The following is a 27231-nucleotide window of genomic DNA, read 5'->3' on the forward strand; positions in this document are numbered from 1 at the left end:
CCCCACGGAGTAGTAAATAAGAGCTTTGATACATAAAAGCAGTTATCAAACAGTAGCAAATTAGTTCTTCACCATCTGTGATCCACGAGAAGGGGTGACAGTTTTAGTGCAAGATTTTAAAATATTAAATCAACTATTTATGAACTGGGTTCAGAGACTCCATGTCTACCCGGCCTCTTCAAGCACAGCCACAAGAAAGCACTGAGGTTTTCAGCTAACAAAAGCCATCAGTGGTGGCTCCTCTCTTTAAAATAGGCTAATTACCATCTGACATTTGTAAACAAGATGTTTTCTTCCATACTGCAGCTCGCCATACTCACATGCTCCACATCCTTTAGAGAAACCAGTTTCACTCAAAAGGCTGATTATCAAAAGACCCTCAAGGCACAGGAAGTGCAGCTCCCTTGCTACCCTGGTCTGGGTTCTGGCCAGATGTTCCCTGATCAGCCTGGATACTGTGGTGCCCCAAGCCTTGCCCTTGGGCTCCTCAGTGATGCTGCTGGAGCCCACTACCTTCCTGTCAGTCAAACCAGGCATCCTCAGCTCTTCAGGATCGTCTGTGTTGCTTGGCTGTGGCTGACTCCAGGCAGGGTCCAGGCAAGCTTGACCATCCAGTGGGTCTCCCAGGTGGCAGGAAGTACTTCATCCCCATCTCTCTCTCCTGTCCTACTTGGATGTTTGCTGGAGAAATCAAAGGATGCCAGACCCGATCCTCAGCCATGGTTGGACCCACAGTGCTGCCTTCATCTTACCTCATCTTGTAATGTGAGTTGAGTCACTTCTGAGAAAAGCTGCAGCTCCTCAAAGGAGCTCCTGATTCCTACTTTGGGATCTGGGCATAGAGTTTATAAATGAAAGTATATGGTTGGCTGGGTGTGGTGGCTCACACCTGCAATCCCAGCACTTTGGGAGGCCAAGGCGGGCAGATCATCTGAGGTCAGGAGTTCAAGACCAGCCTGACCAATGTGGAGAAATCCTGTCTCTACTAAAAATACAAAAACTTCGCCAGGAGTAGTGAGGCATGCCTATAATCCCAGCTACTTGGGAGGCTGAGGCAGGAGAACTACTTTAACCCAGTAGGTGGAGGTTGCAGTGAGCTGAGATGGTGCTACCTCACTCCAGCCTGGGCAACAAAAGTGAAACTCCATAAAAAAAAAAAAAAAGAATGAAAAAGAAAGAAAGAGAAAGAAAGGAAGGAGGGAAGGAAGGAAGGAAGGAAGAAAGAAAGAAAGAGAAAAAGGAAGAATATAATTTTCCAGAAACCAAGGGGGAGGACACCAGCGGATTTTAGATCTAATGCCTCTTCTATAAGACATTTCCTCCTCCGTGAGTTATTGTAGATTTCCAGGACATTTCCTTGCCTCTGTGTCTTGTTCTCCTCCTCCTCTTATTTCTCCTTTGTTCTTTTTGCCCAGTGGGAGCAGCAGGAAAGTAAGTAAATAACAATTTACTACATTTGCTATTTACTACAACATTATAATAAGAAAACAACCACGTTTGCAATCAGAAAGAGAGTGGTGTTCAAGTCTTGCCTTGGTTATCACCTCACTGTGTGCAGCAGGTGAGTGACTTCAATGTCCTTTGCTTCCATTTTTTTTTGTTTTTAAAATAGAAATGGTCAAATAGATCACATGAGGGCATATATATGAGCATAGTTATTACATGCCTGGCACGTAGAAAGTGTTTGCATTAATCCATTCTCGCATTACAATAAAGAACTACCTGAGATTAGATAATTTGTAAAGAGAAAGGTTTAATTGACTTATGGGTCCACAGGCTGTACAGGAGGCCTGGCTGTGGGAGGCCTCAGGAAACTTACAATTATGGGGGAAGGCAAAGGGGAAGCAGGCATGTCCTACAGGCTGGAACAGGAGGAAGAGAGAGAAGGGGGAGGTGCTACACACTTTTAAACAACCAGATCTCATGAGAATTCAGTCACTGATGTGAGAACAGCAAGGGAGAAATCTGCCTCTCTGATCCAGTCACCTCCCACCGGGCCCCTCCTCCAATGTTGGGAATTATAATTTGACATGAGATTTGGGTGGGGCCACAAATCTAAAGCATATGAGTGTTCATAAAATATATAAAGTAAATTTGGCTGGGCAATGAGAGCCTATTTCATGTGGGCAGGTGACTTAATCTCTCTGAAGCTCAAGGGAGAACCTGTAAATGGGAACCTTTTAAAAACTGCAAAGTGCTACACAAGCAAAAGACAGTATGACATCTCTGCTAACTCACTGTGATATATAACAGTATTAATATGGAAATGGGGCAGGGAACTGCTGGGAAGGGAAGGGCATGGTCCCTGGCTAGGGCCACCTCTGGGACTATGCCCATTGACATAGGCCAGGTCAGGCACTCCTGTTTTCTAGCCCAAAATGTTGCATTTCCCAAGACCTCCATGGCCCAGCGCACTCACATTCTGTGCCTGAAACCATAGCAGGCAGAGACATAAGTGGCTGGACACTGAGAGGAACACATCAGTGGAAGAAGACACAAGCAGCTGGACATCAAAAGGATGCCGGTGGAAGAGCACACTGACAGATGCCAGCAGGCAGGCAGGCTACTGACCAGAGGAACAACGCTGGGTTTGGCAGGGGCAGGTAGGGGAGAACCTGGGCAGCTGAGCAGCCAACTCCAGGGGAAAACCCCCTTCCCACTCTATCTCCCTTCCGGCTCCCCACTCTACTGAGAGCTACTTCCATTCAATAAAATGTTGCACTCATTTTCCAAGACCACATATGATCCAATTCTTCTGGTACACCAAGGCAAGAAACCCCAGGATACAGAAAGGCCCCTGTCTTTGGGATAAAGTAGAGGGTCTAACTGAACAGTTAAACACAAGCTGCCTGCAGATGGCTAAACTGAAAGAGCACGCTTTAACACACACCCACTGGGGGATCAGGAGATGTAAACATTCACCACTGGACACTGCCATGGGGTGAGGTCAGCCCCACAGCCTACCCTCTGAATGCTCCCCTAGAGGTTTCAGCCGCTGGGCACTGAAGAAGTGAGCCACTCCCCCTGTCGCAGGCCCTGCCTGGGGCACAAGGGAACTTTTCCATTTCAGTATCAATGAGAGGTCCATATCTGACAGTTACTAAGGCCATTTCTTATAGCTGTATCAGCTGATAGATCCAAATGCACATTGGTGGTGATTTTTAAAATTCCTTAGGTGTGTGACACTATGACTTCTCCACATGAGGACTTGCATTGATTTGTTCTTTGACCACTGCTTGGCCAGGTGCTGGCTGTAGGACTATTCCTACACTGACTAGTTTACACACAGTCAGACTACTGGAAGATGCCCAATCTTCAGAAACTCTGTCTGGAAACTGGGTGGCTGCAAATTCAGCACAAAGTGTACTTTTCTTCCTCAGCAAGGAAATTAAGGGGTATCTCTGTTATTTATTTACTTTATTTATTTTGTACTAACATAATTCAAACCAAATCAAACTCAAAACCAGAAACAATAGCCTGATGAATTTTTAAAGAAATTTTCCAAAATAAGTTAATATTCTTGGCTTGGGTCATGTTTAAGAAGTTTCCACCCCTTAGGAAGAGTTTTGATTTGTTTGCTTTGTGAATGTTAGAAGGCATTTGGTAAGAGCCATTACACAGGGGATCCCACTGCCTCAAATTGGAGATGCTGCTGACATCTAAAAATTTAGAGAAATGAATCATAATGAGAGTTATTAGGCACTGAATAGCTTATTATATGCCAGGCACCAGGTTGTACACAATTAAAATATTTTAACTCTAATGTTGTTATCTCTATTTTACAGATGTAGGAACTGAGATTCAGAGAAATTTTATAACTTGTACTAGATCATATCATAATGGAGGCGACAATACAACCAAAACATTTCTACTTCATACCCCGTGTGCTTTTAAAGACTACATCAAAAAACTGTCAGAGTTAATAAATGAATTTAGTAGAGTTGCAGCATACAGAATCACCATTAAAAAAGCCAATCATCTTCTATACACTAAAAACAAACTACCCAAAAATCAATTAAGAAAATAAGCCCACAGAAGATAGCATCAATCAATCAATCAATCAATCAATCAATAAAGTACTTAGAAATACATTTAACCAAGAAGGTAAATCATCTGTACACTGAAAGCTATAAAACAATGAAAGAAATTGAAAGAAAAAAAAACACAAAGAAATGGAAAGATATTCTGTATTCATGGAACAGAAAAATCAATATTGTAAAAATGTGTATATTATACAATGGAATCTATACATTAAATAAAAACTATATCAAAACTTCAATGCCATTTTTAAATAGAAAAAAAAATCCTAAAATTCAGTATGGAACTGCAAAAGACCTCAAGTAGGTAAAACAATCTTAAGAAAGAAGAACAAAGCTGAAGGCATCACACTTCCTGCTTTCAAGTTATATTACAAAGCTATTGTAATCAAAACAGTATGGTATTTGAATAAAGCAGAGGCATAGGCTAATGGAACAGAATGGAAAGCTCAGAAATAAACCCATGCATATATAGTCCACTAATATTCCACAAAGACACCAAGAATAAACAATATAGAACAGATCATCTTTCAGCAAATGAACTTGAGAAGTTAAATATCCATATGAAAAAAATAAAGTTATATTTTATACCATACACAAAAATAGACACAAAATAAATTAAAGACTTACCTGTATTTTCTTTACCTGATACTTTTCCCTCACTCCTGAATTGCAGGAGAATGAGCCCCTCCACACTTTTGTGACCTGGGTGTGCTTATTTGATGGATTTTGCTGTACCAGATACTTTCTTTTCCATGTTTAATAATTTTGTAAGGCATGCTGACTCTCTTTTCTTCCTTTCTCCTTTCTCTGGGAAAATACAATGAATAAAGACTTATTGGTACTGAAAGAAAAAAAGGAGTTAAATGTAAGACCTGAAATTGTAAATTTTTTAGAAGAAAAAATAAGGGAAGAGCTTCTTGACCCTGGTCTTGGCAGTGACTTTTTGGATACAGCACTGAAAGCACAAGTAACAATAGCACAGATAAACAAGTGGGACTCCATCAAACTAAAATGTTTCTGCATAGCCAAGGAAACAATCAGCAAAATGGAAAGGCAACCCACAGAATGAGAGAAAGTATTTGCAAACAATACATCCGATAAGGGGTTAATATCCAAAATATATAAGGAACTCGTACAACTCAAGAGCAAGAAAAACAACCTGATTAAAAAATAGGCAAAGGACAGGAATACACATTTTTCCAAACATTACATACAAATGGCCAGCAGAGATATGGAAAGGTGCTCAACATCACTACTTACCAGGAAATGTAAATCAAAGCCACAGTGATCTATCACGTCACACCTGTTGGGATGGGTATTATCAAAAAATCAAAAGGTAATAAATGTTGGAGAGGGCGTGGAGTCATAGGAACCCTTATATATTGTTGGTAAGAATATAAATTGATACAGACATTATGGAAAACAGTATGGAGGGTCCTCAAAAAAAAAATAGAACTACCCCATGATCCATCAATTCCACTTTTGAGTATGCATACGAAGGAAACAAAATCAGTAGCTAGAGAAGATGTATGTAGCTCCACATTCATTGCAGCATGATTCACAACAGTCAAGATATGGAGAAAATCTAAGTGTCTGAAAAGATGAATATATTGAAAATGTGATACACTCATACATGTATATATGTCATGAAATATTATCGAACCTTAGAAAAGAAGGAAATCCTGACATTTTGCAACAACATTGTTGAACCAGGAAGATGTACTATGTGAAACAACCCAGACACAGGAAGACAAATACTGCATCATATCACTTCTATGTAGAACTAAACAACTTGACTTCTTGGAAACAGAAAGTATGATGGTTACCAGGGGTTAGGGGACAGGAGAAATGGGGAGATATTTTTCAAAAGGGAACACACTTTTGGTAAAAAGATGAATAAGGGCCGAGCACAGCAATGCAGGTCTTTAATCCCAACACTTTGGGAGGCTGAGATGAGAAGATCCCTTGAGTCCAGGAGTTGGAGACCAGCCTGGGCAACATAATGAGACCCCATCTCTACACAGAAAAAAAATTTTTATCAGCTGGTCATGGTGGTATGCACCTGTAGTCCCAGCTGCTCCAGAGACTGAGGCAGGAGGATCACTTCAGTTCAGGAGTTTGAGGCTGCAGTGAGCTGTGATCATGCCACTGCACTCCAGCCTGCTCAACAGAGAGAAACTCTATCTCAAAAATAAATAAATAAAAGAGGAGCACTATCTGGAGTTCTAACATACAGCAGGTAACTACAGTAAATAATAATGTATTATGTACTTGAAATTTGCTAACGGAGTAGATCTTAAGTATTCTCACCACAAACAAATGATAAATATGTGAGGTTCAACATATATAATTAGCTAGATTCTGGCAATCATTTCACAACGTATACATATATCAAAACTTTATGTTGTACACCTTAAATATATACATTTTAATTGCCAATTAAACCTCAATAAAACTGAAAAACAGAAAAAAAGGAGTTCTTTCCACCTAACTCCATCACCCTGCCCTGACCTTGATGCACACACATTAACATTGTGTTTTCCTTTTTTCTTTTTTTTTTCCCTCGTGTATTTCCTAATGAATATTTTCAGCAAGCCCCAGAAGACACTGTGAGGTAGTCAAGGGTCTTCCCAGGAACACTGTTCTTTTCCCAATACATTCTTGGGTACCATATTACATGTTTTTAATATACTTTTCATTCATATGCATTTATATCAGCCCTCAGCATGATATATGAATCTGAGAAAATACATTGAATAAGTTATTATATAACCAACTATTGTATGTGAGGGAATTATTTTAATCACAATCCCAAGTCAACATTCCAACTAAAACGTCCATTCAGAACCATTGTGCAAATCAAACAAGTGAAGAAATGAAAATGGGAAATATGATTGAAATATAAATACTGCTTCACTCAAAACCCAACAGAACCTCATTCTCACTTCTAAACTAACTCATTTTCACTTTGCTCCCATGGTTACTAAGATGGGATTTGGCTGCTTCCTGAGCCAGAAAGAGAAGTTGTCATTGACATTCCTTGCCCTTCATCCCATCTTGAATTAAATACCAGACCTTTTGATTCTACTCCTCTACAAGGATCCACTTCTCTCCACTGTCACTACTCTAATCCTCACTTAAATTCCCATGTCGCCAGCTGATGGACTCTGCTTCTATTCCAATCCAGACTCCCTGTAGCAGCATAAGTGAGCCTTCTAAAACACATCTGGACACACTGCACCTGCAGAAAACTCTTTGGTGGCTTCTCCTTGCTCTTAGGTCACATCAAATCCATGAGAACGGACCCCAGGTTCTTTCTCACTTGGCCCCTACCTCCCTTGCAAATGTCATTTCAAGCTGCACACTACCCCACCCTCTAACTCTAAGTTTCAGCCAGAATGAACTTCTTTCTTTTCTCCCTCTCTCCTTCTCTTCATTTCCTCCCTTCCTATCTCCCTTCCTCCAACCTTCCTTCCTTCTTTTTTTTTCCAGAATAGAATGTGCCTCTCACCTTTTCCTTCAGCCTGGATTAGCCACTCTTCCTATAGACCTAGCCAGCTATGATGCATCTTCCAAGCTGTAAACTTAAGGTGTCCTTCTCTGGGAAGCCTTCCCTGTCCCCTCCTCTAGTGAGGTGAGACACTGTGGACCTCCTGTCACAGCATCTGCCTCAAATGATGGCCATTGCTTGTTTGGTTGCTTGTCTTCCCCACTGACCCCAAAGCTCCATGAGACAAGGCTCTGTGGCTTTCTCACCATCAGCATACTATTTCTACCTGTAGGAGCGAATGGATTTCAAATGTATAGTACCATTCATAAAAATGTGATGAGCTATCTAACTTGAAGGTATACCACCAGCAAACCCAGGGAATTTGGGATGGAGATAGAATCAGAGCCCTTCTCTTAAGACTCCTCATTCAATACTCTTGTAAATTTGGGTTAAAGAAAGGAGCTTGGCATCTCGGATTGAGTCTCAGTATGATATCCAAGCCAAGAGAATTTAATCAAATAACTCCTTGAGCCTCTGTTTCCTCTTCTGTAAAATGGGGGCAATAATACTTACCCTGTCTACCTCTCAGTGATGTGAGGGGGATCTACTGAGATAATGTGAAAGTGCATTGTAAATTTCAAAATGCTTTGAAAGGTAGATATGCATTGGTTAGAGAAATAAAAGAAGAAAAGAATATCAGCAACCTTCAGTCCATGGAATAATAGCTAACACTTACATGTGCCAAGGAGGCTGCTCCACTTCCAGCCTCCTCTTCCTTCCAATCACCCCAGGCTAATGCTTACAGTAGTGTGGAGAAAGAAAACTGATGGGAAGAGCTTATGTTTCATACAGCTACACTTTTTGTATGAAACAGCCCAGTAGACACCTTGCTAAGTCACCATGTTGAAGAGCAGTGATGGCCATTATGGTCATTACCATACATCAGTGGATTCGATTCCTAGGGCTGCCCTAACGAATTATCACAAACTGGCTGGCTCAAAACAACAGAAACGCATTCTCTCACAGTTCTGGAGATCAGAAGTCTGAAATCAGGGTGTCGGCCGAGTTGGGAAGTTGGGAACTTGGGGGAGAATCTGTTCCTCACCTCTTCTGGCTTCTAGTGGTTGCCAGCAATTCTTGGATTGCCTTGGCTTGTAGTGGCATCACCTCAGTCTCTGCCTCTGTCTTTACTTGGTGTTCTCTCTCTCTCTCTGTCTCTGTTTTCACTTCTTAGAAGAACACAGGTAATTGGATTAGGACCCACCCTAATCCAGTATGACTTCATCTTCTTCATCTTAACTAAATATATCTGCAAAATCATTACTATTTTTCCAAATAAGATCACCACTATGGACTGAATTGTGTCCTCCCAAAAGTCATATTTTGAATATCTAACACTGATGTGACTGTATTTGGAGACAAGGCCCAAGGAGGTTATTAAGATTTAATAAGATCATAAACATGGAGCCTTGACCCTGTAGCACTGGTGCCTCTAGAAGAGGAGGAAATGCCAGAGCTCTCTCTCTCTCTCTGCCATGCAAGGACGCAGCAAGAAGGTGGCCATCTGCAGCCCTAGGAGAGAGCCCTTACTGGAACCCAATCCTGGTGCTATACATCCAGTCTCCAGAACTGTGAAAAGTAAATATCTCTTGTTTAAGTCACTCAGTTTGTGGCATTTTGTCATGGCAGACAGAACAAACTAATGCAATTGCATTCTGAGATTCCCAGTTGTGGTGTTTAATACTGAGTGTCAACTTGATTGGATTGAAGGATGCAAAGTGTTGTTCCTGGGTGTGTCTCTGAGGGTGTGCCAAAGATGAACATTTGAGTCAGTGGGCTGGGAAAGGCAGACCCACCCTCAGTCTGGGTGGGCACCATCTAATCAGCTGCTAATCAGAATAAAAGCAGGCAGAAGAACATGAAAAGACTAGATTGGCTTAGCTTCTCAACCTGCATCTTTCTCTCAGGCTGGATGCTTCCTGCCCTAGAACATCAGACTCCAGGTTCTTCAAATTTGGGACTCAGACTGGCTTCCTTGCTCCACAGCTTGCAGATGATGCATCGTGGGCCCTCACCTCGTGATCATGTTAGTCCCCTTTATATATACATCTATCCTGTTGGCTCTGTCCCTCTAAAGAGCCCTAACTAATACAGCAGTGAACTGTATTAGTTGGTGAACTGGAGTTGGTGAACTCCACTAGCTTTTCTTCTTCAGAGACTTTGTTTAAGAAGGCAGAGAAGACAGTAAGTTGTTTATAAAGATCTTCACTGATATTTGGAATGGAAAGCCTCATTTATCTGAAAAAGTACTTTACAAGGGCTTCCTTATTTCTCAGTAATAAAAGACAAATGAGAAATCTATGTAATAATGAGAATAATGGCTGTTCTTATTATTATAGTTCAACTGATTTGAGGGATAAGATTTGGTTTAGAAACGTTTGCCTTTCATGTGTTTGCAGTTTTGCTGGTTTGGAAATGTTATTTTTGTTGAAGTCTAGTGCTGCTGCCTCTGCACATGCACTCATTATCCCATTCTTGAATGGACATATGGCACAGAAAGTTTAGAAAATACTGCCCAATTTGTCTAAATACCAATTCATGGCCTCATTCACCATGGGGCCCATTGTGCTGGGAGAACACAGCTGTATAACCTTATCAACACTGGCCAGAGGAGTGCCCATGGGTTCAAATGCTAATCCAAAGCCCATATTTGCCTTGGCACAAGGTGGCTGCACAATTGGAATGTGCAGGTTGGCAAGGGAATTTGAAATGGTTGGAAGACAGAAGGTGGGACAAGGGTGTTCCTATATCCCTGATCCCTACCTCATTTCAAAACCTGTGGCCAACTTTCCTATGCCAGAAAATTGGAAAGGAGTCATTTTTTCTGAAATCTTTCTTTCCCATTCCTAGCTGATTCCCATAGCTCTTATTCCAAGGTACAATAACCAGAAAATTACTAAACTACTATTTTCCTACAAGGTGGAAGTGGTGTCCCTTTCTTAAATCCTGTCTCCCATGCATCTGGGGAAAAGGAGAACACACACAGAGAAACCAAGTCCCGGACTGCCTGCTCTTCTTCCTGGATCCACAGAAACTGGGCCCTGGGGAGCATGCATATAGTCAATTTAATGAATGAGTCACTTCCAGCAAAGAGTATGTGACAAAGCACTAGAAAAATATAGGAAGACCTCCTCTCATTAGGAATTCATCAATTCAATCAGTGAACATTAATTGAGCATTTTCTATGTGCCAGTGACTATGCTCCCAAGAAAAAGATTGAAACCATCATTCTAGCAGTAACGGAGCTTATAATCATGGGAGGAACACACACAGCTTTATTCTTTTTTACCTCTATGACCTGAGACAATTTGTTTAACTTTCTGGACCTCAATTTTCTTATCTATACCATCAAGATATCAATAGGAATAATAGTAACAATGTAGAATGGAATCGTTATGAGGATTGGCTTGATTAAAATTAAAATAGCAGGTAGGACAGTTCCTGGAGGAGGAGTAGGAAGGCACCTTTGGGGAATACATGGCGTAGGATATCCCATTAAAGGCATAATTGTACTCAGGCAAACATGATGACAAAAATTAGCTTGGTGCAAAAGTAAACAGCAAAAACCACAATACTTTTGCACCAAACTAATAAAAGCAGAACATTTCTGTAAAGACATGAGAGGCAGCTGAGCCCAATGTTATACCAAGAGTTGGCCCAGGCACAGGGAATCTGCGAACAGGCTTTAGGCTCATCCCACTAATTCACAGTCTCGGACAACTTGTGCTTCCTCACCTCTAAACTCATCTGTGTCCATGTTTTCAGAATGTCCAGAAGGCATCAGGGGCCCTCAACATGGAACGCTTTCTGCTGTCTGAATGTTTTATCATGAACATGTTTTGCTTTTGTGTTACTTTTAATAAACAGGATGTGCTACTGATGTCTCTGGGTCATTTCCAGCTCAGATGCACTTTATTGTCTTTGTCAATAATGGCATTTAGTTCCCATTTCCACTCATATCAAACATGGCTGGTTTGTGTGTGGGGTCGGGGATAGAAAATGGGAGAAGCATGCCGCAGGAGCCCGCAGACCGGCTCTTCTCTGGCTTCCCTCCTTGTGATGGGTGCTGTCTCAGCCTAGGGAACAAAAGGAATTTGCTTTGTTTTGTTTCCTTCCAAGATGCTGTATCAGCCAAGGAAGAGAGACCAGAAAACATCAAGAGCCGCCGTGGTGTCTGCAGTCAAGCCCTCAGCAGGGCACGTTACACAGTGTGCTGTCATGGGTCATGGTCTCATTGGACAAGGAGCCTCCCAAGGGCTGGTGCTGTATTCATCAGAGGCCCAGAATCTGAGTCTTGCAGAACATCTGACATGTGGCAGGTATCTGGTAAATGCCTAAGGGGCAAGCAATGCCAGATGCCAGGGGCTGAGCCGAGCTCTGGGACTTAACTGGCCCGTGCAGGTAGAGTTGGGCAGGTTTTCTTCCCAGGGTCTCGAGCCGCTACCTAAGAATAAAGGTTACTCTTGGACAAATTCCACCCTGGCTCACATCAGGGCTCACCCCGGCCCAGGTCCCTGAGGAGAGGGCATCCTTGAGTGTGAGAGTGTGATCTGCTCCTCCTCAGAAAGGCAGACTTGCTATGAGGGCATGGAAGGCCCCAGAGCTTACAGTCTCAGAAGCCAGGAGGAAGAGCCTGCCTCCCCCAGTTTCAGAGGGGCCCCTTCTACTTCTTGAGGGGACATCCAGGGTTCTCAAGTCCACCACTTCCCCTCCTATGAGGCACTTGAGAGAACAGCACAACTTTCATTTGTGCAAGTCTACGCTATGGAGTAAACAATGACAATATTCCCATTAATTGTGGAAGGAAGGAAGAGGAGCGACCAGGGGAGATTCCGGGTCTAGGGCTGGCCCTGCCATCAACTTCCTGTGTATTTGCAGGGAATCATTCAACCTTTGGGGGCCCATCTTCCCATCTATCAAAAGTGAAAGCCACCTGGATGATGTAGGAGGCAGCTTCAGCTCTGGTTTCCTGTGCTCTACTCCCCAAGATGGGGTCATCTTCCCAAAGAAGTCTGCTGGTGACTAGTGACATTCCTCTCCATTTTTCTCTCCTGGGGCTTTGACCCAGAAACTGTAATATGTAAATGCTTCCTTTTCTCAGCCTCCAACAGACGAGCTTCTCTGGTTCAGTTCTAATTGCAACTAAAAAGAGCCGTGGCAAGTTCAGTACATTCCGTTTCTGCTTCAGAAATACCTGGTAGTATTTCAAATGCAAAATTACAAAGAATTCAGACATCAAAGTGGCCAAACCATGTGTCCTGTATTACTAGCCTGTGTTCTTTGTATTTACTTAGTGATCGGGTTAAAAATTGGTTGTAGTTTCTGTGGATTGCAGTAAAAAGCTGAAGATTACCTAAAATTGGGATGGTTTATATTTAGTTGCCAAGGAAAGTCCTCCTTAACAAAATAGAATAATTACAAACAGATCTTTGCTGTTATTTCTTTTTCAAAGACTAACTCTTAATAAGTTTATTCAGTTTTAAATCCTAAGCAAGAACACATGGAACAATTAATAATATTTACCTGTTAAGTGAGCTTTCTCCCATGTAACCAATACTTTGAAGCTGTAATTTGTATGACATACAGTTTTCCCTAATCTAAAATTGGAAAACCCTTTAGTTAGTACACCAAAATGTCTGAGCTGTAGGAGTTTTCATTAATTTGCGCAAACAAGCATGCACCAATTCTTGTTTGAATTACTTTTTTTATAACTCTAATGGAAAAGTTGGAAGGGACCTACTCCATTTCTTCAAATCCCTTTGCATCCAACTAACATTTCTTAGACTTTTCAGAACATGTAATATAATCCTTAAGAGTAGGAAGCTGGTAAATCAAGATCATAATTTCTCTCCAACTCGACTAATTTCACAGTAAATACGGGCTCATTATTTTCTTAGCTTTGGTCACCATTTTATGTACATATTTCTTCAACTCCAGCAGTACTCTTATTCTCATCAATAAGTCTGTGTCCATTTCTTGAATCTTTTATGCAACAGGATATAGCATCTTCTTTGCACATAGAAAGAGAGAGTTTCCAATAGTCATTTGGAAAGAATAGCTCAGTCACCTGGGCAGGGAGATTGTGTCTCTCCCATCTTCCCCTCTCAGATCTTTATATGAATAAATACAGGGTCTTCCATTCACTGCTTCCAAAAGCTCATGCTTTCCTTTTCTTTGATCATATTTCAGCCTTGCCTTCGGCCCCCTTCACTTCCATTTGAATGAGATGGATTTCTGCACTCTCCCTAATCTCACTTTCCCACAGAATTCTCAGTTAGCGATTTCTCACATTGTATCCTGTCACTCTTGGTTTCTTCTCCCTTTTTCTTAGCCACACAAAATTCTACCTTTATCCAAACCAATCAAGAGCACCTACTTCACTTCAATGTTTATGTGTTAGGCACATTTGGAGTTAGTCACTCAGTCCTAGTCTTTTCCCACCCTAGGTTTCAGAAACTGGCAATGCCTGCATGTTCTATGAATTTCCACCTGATCACTGCAGCCAACTTCACTTCTGCAAATAAGCCACTGAAACAGTGTTCACCACCAACTCTGTCTTCTTGGATGTGCAACTTTCTTATTTTCTGATTTTCTTATTTTGCCTTTTCCTTCATATTCTCTTACTCAGTTATTAAGGTTTTTTGTGGTTCCTTTGATCATTTGATGTGCACTTTTGTACTGCTCTTATTTCTTTTTTGAGCAGGATAAGAGGTGAGAGGAGAATTTTTTGTTCTATTTTCTTTTCTTCATCAAAATCCAATTCACTCAAAATACATTCCTGTAGCTAATAAATTATCAGTCTCTCAAGTTCATGATCTCATGCATGTTCCAGAGTTTGCCAAATCTGCAGCATTAGACTGAAAATACTAAAAATTCAAAATACATAATTTAAAAATCCAGTACATAGAAGAACTGGGTTTTGAAATATGCAACAGAAACCAAGAATGTGTCTAAGTTGTTACGTTCCTAATTGTCATGTTTCTCATGTACGCTCTCCACGTTTTGAGAACTATTTCTTCAGGAAAAAGTCATTCGTTCTTTTTGCAAATATTTACTAAGCAATTGCTAAAATTTGCACTGTGTGTCAGGTACCAAAGATGCAAAAATAAAATCCTCAAGGAAGACCCAGCAGACATGGCTTGTAACTAATAATTGCAATGCAACATGTCACTCCATTCATGGAGGTACTTAGCAGGGTTACTGGAACACAACCAACATGCTCAGACGTGTCAGGAAGTAATATGCAAAGGCGGCCAAACTTGGGCTGAGACTGCCTGGACAAACAAGAGTTGACTGGAGGCACAAGTGAATAAAGGCATGAAAGGCAAGAAAAAAGGCATAAACTCACTCAAATCATAGCAACTCAGCAAACTAATATCCTTAAACCAGATTTCCCAAATGTCTCTATAGTGATACGGTGTGGGGGATGCTCAGATAACTGATTAGCTGCATGTTCAGTTTCCTTAGATTCAGTTTATGTCAGTGCTAAAACCAGATCACTGGATTCCTGCCTCTGCTTCCTTCATGCTCCTGAAAATTTCATTTAATAAACTGTAGACCTTTGGAATCCCTGTGCCGCTCATTTTAGTCCCTTTAGTTGCATTAATACTTTTCTTATCGGGTATTTATCATATTGAAATATTGGATCTCCCAGATCCTGTCTAAGAGAAATAAGCTAAAACGTACCGAAAGGTAAAGAACTGCTTTTGCCCCCATCATATGTCTGCCCACATTTGCATATTCTTTCATTGTTTAAACATTCAGCACTTGTCACTGAGGATACTGTTGGTGAGTCACAGAAGTCGGTTGGTCTTCCTGGCTCCAATTCTAACCACCCTTTCCTGGCCTTGTGATGGAGCCATGTCACTTAATCTCCTTAAACTTCTGTTCCAACAATAATAGGACCTGCCCCAAGGTGTTTTTTGTGAGTACGACGTGAGTTTATTCATATGAAACTCTTTGAGTTGTACCTGAAACTTAGAAAGTTCCCAATAAATGTCGTCTGTTATTTTTATTTTCTTTATTAAAACAAACAATGTAGATTTACTTTTTCGAGACTAAAATGCTTCATATTAATTTCAGACTTTATGGACAGGGAGTTACTATAAACTCTAAATGATCTAATGCCAGTGCCCAAGGAACTTTCTGGTTTCATCCAAGTGAAGATTGTACTACAAAAAGACATTAAGCATGGGAGACTGGTTTAATCCATGCCTTCCCTCCCTGACTTCATTTCATTCCCAAGGCTTCTGCCCTGGATAACAAGGGGCTCATTCTATCGTGGGCACTGGTGTGGCTTCTCCTTCCAGTGCCAACCATCTCACTGACTAACTGGGTTCAACCCTATTCTGACACTAAATACCCAAAGTTAGGCTCAGAGTCCCACGGCAGACACCAGCCACAAATGGGATGTCAAGGTTGCCCACCCTCTGCCAGCCAACTACAAATTCAGGATTGCCCACAACCCCCTCTTTAGATTTGATAATTTTCTGGAACAACTTGCAGAACTCAGAAAAATAGGTTTACTCATCTTTGCCAGTTGATTATAAAGGATACCACCCAGAAACAGCCAGGTGGAACAGCTGCACAGGACGAGGTTGGCAGAGGGCACGGAGCTTCTAGTTCTCTGTAGGGGTGCCACCTGCCTGGTACCTTAGTGTGCTCCCCAACCTGGAAGGTCCCCAAACCCTGTTGTTTAGGGGTCTTGTGAAGGTTCCATTGCCATTGGTGACTGAATTCAATTTCCCATCCTGAAGCTATCTGACCTCCTTCCATTTCTCCAAAAGTCATTTCACCAGCATCTCCAAGATAGTAAATTCCAAGGGTTTTAGGACCTCTGTGTCAGGAACCAGGAAAAAAGACCAAATACTTACTTTGTATTGAACCACAGGGCCTCAGCTTTAAAGCTGTGCTGACTCTGTCCAGGCTGGCCTGACGCATGAAGCATGGAGAGAAACCCAGGACAGGCCACAGCACAGAAATCTCAACCCTGTCCTGCCCTGGCAGAGCCATGTCACCCAGGACAGAGCACTTATCTGCCTTGTCATGGGCTAACCAAGAGACTTGAGCCACAGCCATCACTCATCATGCTCCTTTCCTGGGAACCTGCATACCCAGGTGCCGTGCTGTGAGTCACAAAGGAACTATTCTAATCCTCCCAACAGATCAGAGGGGTGACGGTGGTTATCCTGACTTCAGCAATGGAGAGAAAGGGATTCAGACAGAGGGGTTCTAGTCAAGGACACCCTGTGAGGGAGTGAGGGTCAGCTTTCTGCCAGCATAGCATTTCTGTCTCACTTGCAGCACAGAGACACAGCAGCATCTTCCACAGGTAACCTTTGGGGGACAGTCACACGTCTTCCTTGGGACCCTCCACATTCCCTCTCAGTCAGATGTTGTCGGATACCATCTCTACCCCCTCTCCCAGAGTTTGCCCTCATTCTCGTTTTCTCATGAAACTTTAAGTCCTAACTGCAGTTGAACAAACAACAGCAAGAATGTATATGTCCCCTTTTTAATTGTGCGGGACACGATTGAGTCAGATGTTGATTACTTTTGGACGAGCAAGGTTTTTCCAGAATGAGTTGTGCCTTCTTCCCCACTCCCTGTGCTCCACCTGGTGGACTGATCCCTGGGGCTGCCCGGGCACGAGATCTCTCCCACAGCAGCCCCCAAGCTTGTCCTGGCCAGTGCACATCCTAACACACACAGCCTTGGGAGGGCTGACCATCTGTCTGCTTCAGGACCGCAAACATCCACTTCATCAGCTCTTTCATCTGGCTGATTTTTTGAAGCATTTCCTAATTCAAAATCCTATGGAGGCCTCTTACTCCCTTCCAAACTCACCAAAGTCCTAAGAGTCCTCCTGTCAGCGATGGGGCTGTCCCTGCCTACCCAGCTTCTACAACACCTAGGCCACAGTGCCCAAAGCTACCTTTTCCTTAGAGTTTGTTTTCTGGTACCAAGTTCTGGGGCCTATTTTACAAGTAACAGCTTGTCTCTGTCTCCTAAGCAATCTGCAAATGTTCACATGTTCTGGGATAAAAGTTATATATTCCCCTAGCACGTACTAGCAAAGCTAGAGTTCAGAAATCTTGAAGTCTCTCCTGTGCCTCCTTGGCCATTTCTAATCTTATCCAGGCAGGAACAGAGATTGTTGTTGCATCCATAACATACACTAATTAGTCTGAGCTAGAAGCTGAGATAATTATTTGAAAAGAAAGTATAAGTATAATTGTACCAGGCAATCACTGCCCAAGCAACTGATCATCAATAATCAATATGCATTTCCTGCCAATACTCTCCTCTCTGGACAGAATGATTCCCAGGGTGTGTGCTGCATCCATGCTGGCACCCCTCCCACCCCATTTATCCTGGAGCTTTCCAAGGCTCCCTCCACCCAGGACAGCCCCACAGATGCTGCCAAACCCCTGCCTCAGCTGTCAGCAGAGAGGGGACCTGGTTAAGGGCAGAGCTCACTTTATTTTTGTCTGGATCCTAGAAGATCATGATACACATTGTCATCTACATGTGCTGACATGAATCCATGTAATTCAAACTTAGGATGTTTTCATACCACTAAATAAATTTTCTCTCTGGTTGTGAGAGGATATGAAGCAATTTCATCAAAGAAACAAAGTCAGGTGGAGATCAATTTAATGAAGTAGGGGTAGAAAATTAGAACCAAGAAAAAGAGCAGGAAGCCACACAGAAAACAGCAAGGGTTTCACTTTAGAATGATGTCCTTGCTTTGGACTTTAAGTGATAGATTACTTACTTAAAAAAAAAAAAAAAACACCAGCCATTTATAAAAACAAATGAAGTTTGACGTAAAATTGTCAAGAAGATGCACATTTAGCCTTTCAGTTTCACCTCTATGATGCTGAATGTGAGAGATGGCTTTCCAAATGCATTGCCAAAACAGTTTTGGCTACTCTAATTGATTGCTTTCTTCCTTCTGATCTTGCATGCTATGCAAAATTTCATGTGTGTGTTTTTCCCGCAGCAGCCAGGAAGCCCAGAACTAAATCTCATGTTTGTTTGTGGCAACTATGCTAGGACCATTTAGTATTCATTGTATCTTTCCTCCTTGCTGTGGTCTGATTTGATTAAGGGACAAGGTTACTGCATGTCTAGACCATATTAAGAATGCTTTGGGGCCAGGCACAGTGGCTCATGCCTGTAATCCCAGCACTCTGGGAGGCAGAGGTGGGTGGATCACCTGAGGTCAGGAGTTTGAGACCAGCCTGACCAACACAGAGAAACCTCATCTTTATTAAAAATATAAAATTAGCCTGGCATGGTGACACATGCCTGTAATCCCAGCTACTCGGGAGGCTGAAGCAGAATTGTTTGAACCCAAGAGGTGGAGGTTGCAGTGAGCCAAGACATGCCATTGCACTCCACCCTGGGCAACAAGAGAGAAACTTCATCTCAAAAAAAAAAAAAAAAAGAAAAGAAAAAGAAAGAAAGAAAAGAAAAGAAAAAGAATGCTTTGGGGAGCATATAACAAAACAACTGATAAACTATGACTTAAACACAGAGACATTTCATTATTTCGTGGGAAATAAGGACTGGATAGGGCTGGTTGCCGAGTTGGTTCTGAAGCTTGACAAACTTGACTGAAGTTGTTTCTCCTTCCTGCTCCTTTGTCCCAGTACTGTCAGGAAGGTCTCCTCTTAAAGTCACAGCTGTTGTGGCTTCTAATATCTTATTCTCACTGAACTGCTCTGAGTAAGATGGAGAAGTGCTGTAGCCAGAGCGCCTTCTCCTCCAGTGCCTTCCTCTGTTATCGTGGAGCAAAATCTTTCCCCAAAGCCCCTAAGCAGAGCTCTTGTTACATCCCATGGGCCCAAATCCTATCACACCATGAGAATGGATGGGAAAGAGCAAGACAGCCAGGACTGCCTTAGTCCAACCATAACTCATCCCCTGGGCTAAAGAGTGAGTGATCATCTGGTAGGAAAATGAGAATATACCAGGCAGAGGATGAAAATTTCCAATTAAAGTGTATATGGCACTTAGTTAGAAGTGATCACAAACATTTGCATTTACCAATTTTTTTAATCCACTCAAAAACTCTCTGAAGTGTTATTTTATTTTAACCCTCAATTTAGGGGATACGTTAGACAATGTGTCCAAAGCCACACAGCTAAAGAGTGGTTGAGCTGGAACTGAAACCCAGACCACCACACGCCACCGGGTCTTGCTGCATACATTCATTCACTTTTGTGAAAGGAAGTGCCAACATGGACTTTTATAGAAATGATGATTCTCATAGTTTGGCTTTTGAGAGGCCAAAACTAGATAGATAAGGCATAACCTGAGATTACCGTATAAACACTTTAATAGGACCCAGTTCTTTTATTTATTTATTTATTTATTTATTTATTTATTTATTTTTGAAGTAGAGTCTTGATCTATCATCCAGGCTGGAGTGCAATGGCGCCATCTTGGCTCACTGCAACCTCCGCCTTCTGGGTACAAGCAATTCTCCTGCCTTAGCCTCTTGAGTAGCTGGGATTACAGGCACGTGCCACTATGCCTGGCTAATTTTTGTACTTTTAGTAGAGACGGGGTTTCACCATGTTGGCCAGGCTGGTCTCAAATTCCTGATCTAGTGATCCACCCACCTCAGCCTCACAAAGTGCTGGGATTACAGGCATGAGCCACCATGCTCAGCCAGGATCCAGTTCTTTATAGAAGGTACAGCATCTATAAAGATGAGCTTTTAGAGCTGACTAACCCAAGTGACTATTAAATACAATTTCTGCAATGTGTAGATGAGAAGACTCCTATAGAAATGGAAGCAGCTTGTGCACACCTCACACACTGACAGAGGTGAGATTAGGATTGAGTTTCTGTCTACCAACTATTCTGAATATATATGATTAATATTTTTTCTTTCATCTATATTCTCCAAAAGCTGCCATTTTCTTCACCCTTTTACCGAAAGACCATGTGAATTGACAAAACCTGTATTGTAATGCATGTAGCAGAGGGTATTGGTGTGTGATACAGTGGGGGCCTGGGGAAATAATGATATGGTTCCCTGGGTGCCATTAGCCCAGTTCTCACCCAGCAATGGCCTATACACGATTAGAAACAGAGCTCACTGTGACGATGTAATACAGTAAGAATCAAAAACAAATGAAAAGCATTGATTGGCTTCTTCTGCTGGCTAGTCACAACTTCTTTGAGCCTCATTTTTAAATCTGTACAATGAGATTGTTATATCTCTTAAGATTTGTGAAGAATCAAGGAGATGATGAAAGCATTTTTTTTAACTATAGAGAAAGTCACCTATTCACTTCCATTACTTTTACTTATTATTACACAAATATAGGCTTTGGAGATCCATTAAATATCTTCTAAATCAGCATAGAGATTTTAGAATTTTACTAATTGAAACACAATTGGTCAAATGCTCCAGGTTGGAAGCGGTTCGCCAATGGCAATGGCAATGGAGAGATGTCAGGGCTGATAACCTTCTGATGAGAGTACCTGCCCAGTGCCAGTGGCTCTTCAGTGGGCACTGGCCTTACTTGCAGCAGGTGCCATCAGGTCCTTTGTAAGTGGTGACACGGTGGAACCTACAAAGTTGGTGGACCCATGGCTTTGTGCAGGATGCTGCACCTTCTCAAAAGCTTCAGAAGCTGAGTGCCTACCTTGGGAACAATTTTAGGGCTTGTTTCAACTGGATTATTTAAGTGACTTCATTCAGAATCTTCTTAGTTTAATATCAGCAGCAAAGCTAGATATAGGCAGAACAGCACTGCAGTAGAAAAGAACAAGACAGCCAATCTCAACAATGATGTATTTAGCTAGAATTGAGTACCATGTGCCAGAAAATGTGTTCAGTGTAATATCTAAATGATCTCTCCTTACAGAAAGATACCATGAACAGTTCTCTCTTGTTACTTTCCCTAGACCATTGAAATGTAATTCAATTCATTATTTCATTAATTCAAACAATAATTTCTGAAGGTGTATTATATGCCAGAGACCACAGCAGAGAAATGTCCCGAAGTGTAAAATGTAGCTCTACAAACTGGAAGCTAAACTACCAGGTTACAGAGGCATAAGAATGACACAATAGACTTTGGGGATTCAGGGGGAAAGAGTGGGAAGCAGGTGAGGGATAAAGGACTACAAACTGAGTGTGGTGTATACTGCTCAGGTGATGGGTGCACCAGAATGTCACAAATCACCACTAAAGAACTTATGTAACCAAACGCCACCTGTTCCCCCAAAAACCTATGGAAATAATAATAATAATAAAGTGAACTTCTTTTTAGTCTCTTTAGAAGACAAGAAAGCATTTGGTGGTAGAAAGAGCCCTGAATGGAAATCTGGAGATGTTTCTGGCTATATCAATGATGGTGTGGCCTGGCGTTGGGAAAGGCCCTTTTCCGGCCCTTGAATCCCTCATTTATAAAACCATGAGACCTGGTAAACTCATTTTAAGAGCCCCAAGTGCTGACTTTTTCTAAAACTAGCTCCTGAAAATTGGCTCCTTGAAAGAAGAAGGAGAAGGAGGAGGAGGAGCAGGAGGAGAAGAAAAACAGTACAGGGAGGGGCATGCCACAGAAAAGCGAAATCTGCTTCTGCCGCTGGTCCTGCTGGTGACAATGAAGATGTTCCCACTTCATGTGCCAAACCAGCTTGTCATAGATAGAGCGTGGTGTGAGCCAGCTTCTCCATAGAATTCTGGCTTCTGCCCATCAGCTCGGAAGGAGCCCAGCTACTGGGGAGAGCAGCTCATGACTCAAAATCACGTCCCGCTGCTAAATGCAGTAAGACCTCCATCCAAAGGCAAGAGTGTCATTAGGGGACCCTGGAGCTTGTCTTAGTCAATAGGGACAAGATTTCCACATGATTTCTATCCCTTGAGAAAATTTCAATGGTGCCAATGCTACCTATTTTTTTTTCTCTAGATGGAGTCTCATTCTGTCACTCAGGCTGGAGTGCAGTGGTGTGATCTCAGCTCACTGCAACCTCCGCCTCCCAGGTTCAAGTGATTCTCTTGCCTCAGTCTCCTGAGTAGCTAGGACTACAGGCATGCACCACCATGCCCAGCTAATTTTTTGTGTGTATTTTTAGTAGAGATGGGTTTTCACCACGTTGGCCAGGCTGATCTCAAACTCCTGACCTCGTGATCTGCCCTCCTCTGCCTCACAAAGTGCTGGGATTACATGCATGAGCCACCGTGCCCAGACAATGTTGCCTATTATTTAAGGCACAGGTATTTCCTCATTTGCAAACATCAGCTTACATCATGCTTAAGCCTATTGGCTTATGCATGTTTATGCATGCACACACATGCTCAGGCATGTAAACACATGTACACACAGTCATGCATGCACACAGGTTTATGCACACACACACACACACACACACACACACTCGACATGCACACACATATGCCCACACTCACTGAACAATGCTAACTGGTCTCCGGACTGCTTGATGACACACCAAGTCCTTTAACCCACAGTCTTTGACTTATGCACCAATTAATTCTGGTGACTGGTGACTACAAAAAGAAGGTCTACTAGGTACCTTATTCTTTATTTGGGCTAATTTTTCACTTATATGAAGCAGAAAAAAATAAAAGTAAGTACATATCTTGATGCTAGAAATTTTCACTCTAAGTATTAAAGAATATATCTGTCCCCAGAGTTAAAATATTATAAATCTAAAATAGAATCCTAAAGATTGATGGAATCATATTGAAGGCACCTGATTTTTAAAATCTATTTATATAACTGATTGTACAAGCCAATGATGTTAAAACATAATAAAGACTAAATTTGCCCTTCAAGTGATTATATTTTCATATACTTTCATGTTGCTAAAACTGAAATACTAGTCTGGTTAACCTGCTAGATTTTTGCTACTAGTCAACAAACTGGAACATGATAGGTGGTTAAACTAAACCCAAACCAAACATAAATCAGAACTCTGATTCTAGGTCACTGTTATAGCCACAAGCATACGTCTGTATTGTAATAGCAGGCAAAGAGCTTGCTGACCATGATTTCAGACACTTTAGGTGGTACAATTCTGTTAGCACAAAAAGTGCAAGGAGACATCCTTGAGTTTGGCCTTGACCAGCAGGCAACAAGCATGGACATGGGGTTCTGTCTGGACTGGTGTTTTGTTTAGCTTATGTTTCTTTGAGTTGAGTTTGCTTAAATGAGGGAGGATCATGGTGGAGATATTACATGTAATGACAAAGATAGCAGCCTTAGAAGGCAGGTGCCACCAATTTTCTCAGTTCACAGGTGAGAATATTGAAACTTAGGAACCTAAGTACTTTCCCAAAGATACTCCTCTGGTCAGTAGCAGAGTGGATCTGTGAATGCAGCTTTGCGTCACTTGCCCGATCTATTGCTCTTTGGTATGACTTGGTTTCCTGGACCACATCACAGCATTTCATGCCTCTAGCCATGCTGGGCTGGGCTGCTTTGACTGGCTAGAACACCCGTGGCCTGTTTTTCTGCTATTCTTCAGAGCGCAAGTCATATATACTCTTTTTCACTTAAATGTCTCTGGTGGCTTCAGACAGAATTATCTCTTCCCCATTTATGTTCCCATAGACTATTGTGAGTACTCATCATTTGTATGGAACATAAGGTGGGTAGAAATGAGTACCGTGGAATGAAGTTGCTATGTTAAGGTCAGAAAAAGAAAGGCTTTCTACACCATGGTAAATAATGTATCATGCAATTGTTACAGACTGAACATTTGTATTCCCCTCCTTCCTAAAATGTATATGTGGAAGCCCTAACCTCCAATGTGATGGTATTTGAAGATAAGGCCCTTAGAAGGAAATCAGAGTTAGAGGAGGTCACGAGGGTGGAGCCTCCACGATGGGATTAGAATCTATAACAAAAGAAACAGAGACCAGGTGTGGTGGCTCAAGCTTGTAATCCCAACACTTTGAGAGGCTGAGACAGGCAGATCACCTGAGGTCACGAGTTCAAGAACAGCCTGGTCAACAAGGTGAAACCCCATCTCTACTGAAAATACAAAAATTAGCCTGTCGTGGTAGGGGGCACCTGTAATCCCAGCTACTCTGCAGGCTGAGGCAGGCGAATTGCTTGAACCTGGCAGGTGGATGTTGCAGTGAGCCGAGATCACTCCATTGCACTCCAACCTGGGAAACAAGAGTGAAGCTCTAAGAAAAAGAAAAAAGGAAGGAAACAGAAACCGGAGGTCTAGTCTTCTCCATATGAGGACACCATCAGAAGGCAGTCATCTGTAAGCCAGGACGAGGGCCCTCTCCAGTCAAATTGTCCTTGAACTTGGAGTTTCTAGCCTCCAGAACTGTGAGAAATAAATGTTTGCTGCTTAAGCCACCAGGTAGTCCACTGGTGCTCTGTCACAGCAGCCCTCACTCGCTCAGAATGCTGTAGTCAATGAGCCTGCAGGATGGATTATAAACCAGAAAATACCATGGTCACACTATATTAACAGGTATTCCCAATTTTAAAAGAGAACTACACTTTTTAATTTTATTGATTTATATAATTACAAGTATCAACAAGCATTTCTGTGAAGAGCCAGAGAGTACATATTTTAGGCTTGGATGCAGATCTACAGTTTCTGCCTGTGGGCTGCAGACCATGGTTTACCAACCTCAGTATAATAAAATAGGCTTTCCAAAAGAAACTTATAATTTCTCAAACACTTTTGTTTGCTGGGTAGACATCCAAATAATTGTTTTTGCAAGAAATTGATTTAGGTATCATTTTATTGCGGATATAATTGATGAGACATATGAAAATAACTGTTACATGTGTTTTAGCCTCCTTGTGAGGGAAATACACTAAGAACCCATTGCAGTTAAAGCATAGACCAACTCATGTATATTAAGGATCTCGCAAATGTCAAGCTTGACGTTTCAGGGGAGCCTCAACTCATGGGGGGCTCAGCCTCATTCTACAGAAGTCACCAATCCATTATCAAAGTCTCACGCTAGTTTCATTTTATAAAAGCAGACAAGAGAATACAAGATCTCATATGGGAAATGTTGCCACCACAAGAATGTGGTCACCTCTGTCTCTGTTACCTTATATCTAAAAGCAGGTATTGCTGTTGGACCTTTTTCAAAAACTTCTCATCTCACATGAAGGTTTCCCCATAAGCGTCCTCTATTTTTAGCAAATCTCAAGGATGTTTTTCTTGCCTTGGGTCAAAGAATAACTCTCATTTGTGTAAAAGACTAGACTAGGAAACATAGACTAGAAAAAAGGGAACAAATTTTTATTTGCTACTTTAAGGCAGACACTGACATAGACCTTTTATCTTTATTCAGGTTTGTGTCCTGCCCAACAACGTCATGCGGTCATCACTCTTCCCCTGAATTTATAATGAATTTGAGTTTCAAAGACCTTCCAGGCCACACATCTGGTGTAACTGCTGAGTATACGATTTAAACCTAAATCAGATATTTCAATGTATATATCTGTTTTATCCCATCAGATTTTTTTTTTCTCTCTTGTGCTTAGTGCATTTATCAGAGCTCTTCTCTCCAATTCAAAGCAACCCCTCATCTCTGAAGCAGAATCATCGTCTGCAGGTTTCATATTAACGTGGATTCCTCCTTCCTTTCTCCTCCAGGAGAGCATCCTGAGTAGAGGGGCTCACTGAAGGAAGCAGGGGAGGGACTCCTCTGGTGGCTCTCCAAAGTGCACAGACAGAGCTGGGATATGGCAGGGATAGGGAAGGCTGGGGGGCGGGCAGGGGGTCAGGCAGCTGAAACTGATGAGGCAGCCCACCAGCTATGTCAACAGAGCAGGGCGCCGGAGTGTTGGAGCCCTGGGGCTGATGGAGCCCTGGGCTGCGAGCCTGCCCACAGAGCCGCCAAGTCTAGACTCCAGATGTGTGTTCACTGCTACCCGGCCAAGTCAGATCCAGCGGGTAAATATTCCTACCAGATGACAGTGGGCTCAGTTACAGCAGTGATGACAAAAGACAAAAATAGGAACAGAGCGAATACCAGGCGCTGCTGCTGCTCCTTGGGAGAGGCAAACACACATTCACACACACACGTGTGCACACACACAGCATACCTCTCCAAGATGCTATTATGGCAGTAAATCATATACGTCCTTACACCTTCTTGATAAGTCAAAATAGTTCCAAGATGAATCGAAGGCTATTTAAGTAAACTAAACACTTAAAATGAGCTGAAATTGGGTGCATGGAGAGGACACAAGCAATCTACCTTCTGATTTTTAACCTTTTGAGAGATAGAGAGCTGAGAAAAAGACAGAAAGCAAGTTTTAAAAAATTGTTTTAGAATACAGAGCAATGAAATGTTCATTTGTTTGGAGAGTTGAGAGTTGTACAATTTTTAAGAGAATAAGGATAAAACTGCATAATAAAAATCTAAAAATAGATGTGTCCTCCAGCTTTCTTAAGCCCAAGTGTTTACCACTGTCTCTCACACCAGCCCCACCCAGAGAGTCATCAACTGTGTCACCTCGATTGCAGCTAGTTCTGATGACATCATAGGCTGATTTCAAAATGTGGCTTTCAAAATCTGCCTCAAGCAATTGCAGGGAAAGAACATAGGTTTTCAATAATTTCTCTTTGCTTAAAATATATTAACACCTGGTAGGAGGTAAGGTT

At 42.0% G+C, this 27231-nt stretch overlaps 1 long non-coding RNA gene across 1 annotated transcript in view; it reads right to left on the reverse strand.

Annotated features, from left to right (window-relative positions):
- LOC135269650 (uncharacterized) overlaps nucleotides 1-27231 on the reverse strand; it is a 162863-nt gene that overhangs the window by 63848 nt on the left and 71784 nt on the right. Inside the window, exon 2 of the long non-coding RNA XR_010337883.1 lies at nucleotides 4668-4847. This is a non-coding gene — a long non-coding RNA (uncharacterized LOC135269650). The remainder of the gene's footprint in view (nucleotides 1-4667; nucleotides 4848-27231) is intronic.

This window comes from Aotus nancymaae, unplaced genomic scaffold (assembly GCF_030222135.1).
Source record: "Aotus nancymaae isolate 86718 unplaced genomic scaffold, 86718_ANA_hifiasm-v0.15.2.pri h1tg000057l, whole genome shotgun sequence".
NCBI lineage: Eukaryota > Metazoa > Chordata > Mammalia > Primates > Aotidae > Aotus > Aotus nancymaae.